Below are 4,887 nucleotides of genomic sequence, written 5' to 3'. Positions count from 1 at the left end.
GTTTGATTTGTGAACTAGTTGAATGATCATTATCTGTTTTAAGTGTTTATATCGACGACTTTCACAAGAAAGGGGGTTTGGTTATAATACATCTGTTCATTGAAATTCCTGTTCTTCGACATTTAAAACAAAATAATCTAAAACGAGCAGCTGATCAATATCAAGCATTAATAGTATAAAATTTAGCCTTAACATCAAAATAAACATGGACAGCAGGGGCGGATCCAGCCATTTCTAAAAGGGGGTTCCATACCCAGGATAAAGGGGGTTCCAACCTTATGTTCCCATTCAAAAGCATTGATCGTCAAAAAAGGGGGGTTCCAACATATCCTCATATTATTTTGATACACTTGGCAGCTCACAGTGGCGGATCCAGAAATTTTCATAGGTAGAGGTTCACTGACTGCCGAAGAGGGGCTCCGCTCCAGTCATGCTTCAGTGATTCCCTATACATGTATAATCAACCAAACTTTTTCCCACAAAAGGCGGGGCCCAGGCCCCCTTCCCCTCCCCCCTAAATCCGCCTCTGGCTCAGCTGGGTAACATTATCAGTGACAAGCATAATTTACCAAGGGAGCTACCTGTCGGACCTAGACCATGTAGACTATTTTATTAGTGTAATAGTCCAAATGCGGACGAATAGAACTTAACATTGTTTTATATGGCTTAAGTAAAGCATTTGCTTTCAATGGTTGTTCAACATTTTATTTATACAATATCAGAAATCAAAGTTTTATCTTTATACACCAATCTCAAGTTTTTTTTAAGAAGGAGTTACCGAACAGCTGCCCCGCGCAATCGGTGACATATTAACATAAGCATTGTGACATATGAAATTTACTGGAAAGTGCATAAACTCGATAGTCGTCTATTTTGATGTAAAAAAATCACTTTGTTATGTAAAAGTGGCAACTTTAACCTATAGATATACCTGTATATTTAGCATGCTACTAAATTATATTCCAATCTTAATTGTCTAGGATTGTCAGTTTTACGAGCAAAGGTTTGGTGGTTCTCTCATGGCTCTCCAACTTCCTCCACCAATATACACAGACCTCCAGGAAATGACACAATCATGACAATAGTCATAATAGTGCTGAAAGTGGCGTTAAACACCAATCAATCAAAATATATCTATAATGCTTTTCCGAAATTTGTTTACCTACACTGGCCAATTTTGCTTGTTAATCTAAACCTATAGGAAATTATGTGTTTTCAATACTCGATGATTTTTAAATTTGTATGGGGAAAACAACACACAATGATACACAGAAGAAGAGAAGGCTGTATAGTTTATTGAAGAATTTAGCGTCACACCTAATTCTTTATATGTTTTTGAAATTTATGAATTTTCTGTGAAGTTGAACTGTTCATCAATCTGTTGACTAGCTATTAAATGATCATTCTTGAAGATAGTCTCATTGGAGATCATACCACATCTCTTTATAATCTTTTGAATAGTGCACTTGAGATAAGTATGATTTAAATTATAACATAATCTCAAAGGCCTTTAATTTTCTCATTTAACATGTTTAAACTGTTTCGCATTTTTCATGTTGGACATTAAACATTTTATAGCTGACTATATATATTATAATACATTATGGGGGTTTTCATTGTTGAAGGTCTTGTGGCGACTTATGTATACACGTAATTGCTTATACTTTTGCCATTTGAACTCTGGTTTATGGTTGTCTCATTGACAATCATGCCACATCTCCTGATTTTCAAAATAAGAACATAATTTAACTCATGGCATTAAACAGTCTCCGGGACAAGTTTGCACTTCCGCTGAGTGCAAAAGTTGTCACCTTAATTTTTGGAGTTAAGTCAAAATGAAGTTGATAACTTGGTTGGTATTGGTTCCCTGATATTTGTCCTAAAAATTTCTGGCTCTAGCACCACTGTTGAAAAAGTTATGCCCCTTTTTTCAACAAATTCCTCAGAGGAAAAGTAGTTTTCCTCAAGGGAAATCAAATTTCCCTAAAGGAAAAAGATTTTTCCTTAAGGGAAATTGTATTTTCCTCAAGGGAAATCTTTAAGGGAAAAAGATTTCCCTTAGGGAATTTGCTGCATTAATATTTCCTCTGAGGAAATTCTATTTCATCTGAGGAAATTTGCGGCTTCAAATTTTCCTTTGAGGAAATTCTATTTCCTCTGAGGAAATTTGCAGCTTCAAATTTTCCTCTGAGGAAATACTTTTTCCTCTGAGGAAATTTGCAGCTTCAAATTTTCCTTTGAGGAAATACTTTTTCCTGTGAGGAAATTTTGTCAACTGCAATTTCCTTTGAGGAAATTTTTAACAAACACTTTTCCTTGAGGGAAAATTCAATACCACAAATTTCCTCTAAGGAAAACATTATTCTCCAAATTTCCTCAAAGGAAATTTCTGTACATCAACTTTCCCTGTAGGAAATGGTTTCCCCTATTTTTACTCATTGTAAATTTCTTCACTATACAAACAGTATGAACATAATGTTTACAAGACTTAATAAATGATACAAATGATATTTAAAACTTTAATAAATTTTTGCCTCAAAATTATCATGACATACAAAAACAATACAGTGAGTCTGACTGTTTAGGTCAAGGTATTGTACATACTTTATATGACTTTAACTTTGATTTATAAAATATTTTTTTGTAGCAAAGTATTCTGTTTTCTTTGTTATTGTTTCAATTGTATACATTAATAAGCAACCAATTTGAATGTCATACCATTTGTGGTGTTCTTAAGAATGCGTTCATATTTCCAAATTAAATAATAAAATAAACACTTTTCCTGTAAATTTTAATTTTCCTCTGTTTCAGCTGCTGTGTCATGTGTGTACAGTTATTCAATCCACTACGTAAAAGTTCAATGCATAAATTATTCCATTCAATAAACATGATAAACAATTTCCTTCAATTCTTAGAGAAAACATTTTTGCAATTTGTTCTTCGAAGATCTTCTTCAGTATATTTGATATGAGGTAACGATGTAATGAGTGGATAAAGCTTGTGTTCCTTTCAACAACAAAATACTATTTTTTTCTTCATTTCTCCCTTCTTTCGACAAATATATATATAATATGTTGTTGCATTTACATGTATACAATTGTGAATTTCTGCACCTATGATAGAACTCCATTTTGTTTATAGACATTATCATGTGATTATGATGAAATTTCCTATTTCTTTTTTGCAGGCAAGCACACATTCCATTTCACATTAATCCAATTAGCGCACCATGTAGATAGATATCAACTTTCAGTGTCCTCTTCAGTATTGACCTATTGATCATGAAAACCAAGATGTCTGATCACCTATAAATACACAAAATAAACAAATAAAATGTTATAAATGGAGAGAGAAACAGCAATAAAAAAGCTTATTTTGTCCTGTTAATGAACATATTAAGAATATTTCCTCTCTTACTTGTGAGTTCTCTCAATTCCGTGCTTTTTGTCTATGGGTTTTTATATTTGTTGATTTTGTGCATTTTATCAATCTTTTGAGTTGAGGCAATTGCAACGGTTATTTTACAGTTTGTTCTTTATATGTTGAGCTGTTAAACCACTGTCCAAAGTTAAGGTAGGGTTGAGTGCTCACAAACCTGATTTTTTTATTACATGTATTAGTTTTTATTGATTTTTAACTAGCTGTCAGTAACTGTGAGTACTAACAGATCTTTGTGTTTTTTCGATTAAGGGAAAGGTATAAATTTCCTGCTCAGTCCGGACTGTTTATTTTTTTGCAGGAAATCTACCGGTATGTCATTTCTTGTCTGGTGAAGAGTTGTCTTATTGACAATCATGCCACATCTTCTTATTTTTATATAACCTTGCCATATTCTGATTGTGCCTGTTCCAAGTTCGGAGCCTGTAGTTTATTCTGACACTAAAATTTAGTGGTTGTTGTTGTTTCATTTCTGTCATATCTATTTTTTTTAATTTGTTTTGTTATAAACTAGGCAATTAGTTCTACAGTTGGGATTATTTCAATTTTTCATCTGAGAGCCTTTTATTATGACTACTTTGACAATAGGGCATGGATTTTCTCATTATTGAAGGCCGTCTCTGGCCTATAATTGCTTTCTTAGAGCCATGATCAATAGTTTTCATATTTAATATACCACATCTTTTTATTTTTATAATAATCATGATAATCATCTTTCAAAGGCAATAATTTTTATAAAAGTGGCCTTATGAGTCTTATCGAGCATCACTGATGAGCGTTTTGTAGACGAAACGTGCGTCTGGCGTAAATACAAAATTTAATCCTGGTATCTATGATGAGTTTACTTACCATTTAGGATTTGTTGACTTCTGCAAATTTTAAATTGCCTATCATTTCTGCTGTTTACAATTTCTCTGTATCTTCTATAGTTCTTGTCCTACACATAAAAAGAGTAAAAATTATTATTTAATGACATCTTGCATCAATAATCATTTTGCTGTTTAATGTATATATCAATGCGTGTTTAATAAAAAGCTGTACCATGAGTGATTGATAAGCTTGTTGTCCTTTTAGCTTGGGTTTATGCTTTAAACGAATTTTAATGATCAACTACATTAATCATTATAGAAAAACTGTGAGCACTGCGCAACAAAGACCCCCCCCCCCCCCCCCCTAAAAAAAAAACTACAGGCTCTAAAGAGCCTGTGTCGCTCACCTGACTCTATTTGGGTTTTTGAAATCATATAAAAAAGATAAAAATCATAACACATACTTTAATAATGATTGAGGCCATATTTGGTTTAATATTGTCGGTCTTCGCTTGTTGGCCATCTTGGATGATGGATCGGCTACAGAGTAACAACACTTGGTCAACACCTTATAAGGAACATTCATGCTATGTTTGGTTTCATTCCATTCAGTGGTTCTCTAAAAGAAGACATTTGTATG

The 4,887-nt window shown here is 33.1% G+C and overlaps 1 long non-coding RNA gene across 1 annotated transcript; it reads right to left on the bottom strand.

Moving 5' to 3' along the window:
* Nucleotides 1-2,505: 2,505 nt before the first annotated feature.
* Nucleotides 2,506-4,581, bottom strand: LOC127713853 (uncharacterized). The gene is made up of 2 exons (XR_007987499.1): nt 4,288-4,581; nt 2,506-3,305 (listed from the first exon to the last, which is right to left on the bottom strand). It is a non-coding gene; the product is annotated as an uncharacterized LOC127713853 (long non-coding RNA).
* Nucleotides 4,582-4,887: the final 306 nt, after the last annotated feature.

The sequence above is a fragment of the Mytilus californianus genome, unplaced genomic scaffold (genome assembly GCF_021869535.1).
Source record: "Mytilus californianus isolate M0D057914Y unplaced genomic scaffold, xbMytCali1.0.p SCAF_80, whole genome shotgun sequence".
NCBI classification, from domain to species: domain Eukaryota; kingdom Metazoa; phylum Mollusca; class Bivalvia; order Mytilida; family Mytilidae; genus Mytilus; species Mytilus californianus.
This window is presented reverse-complemented; position numbering and strand designations above follow the sequence as displayed.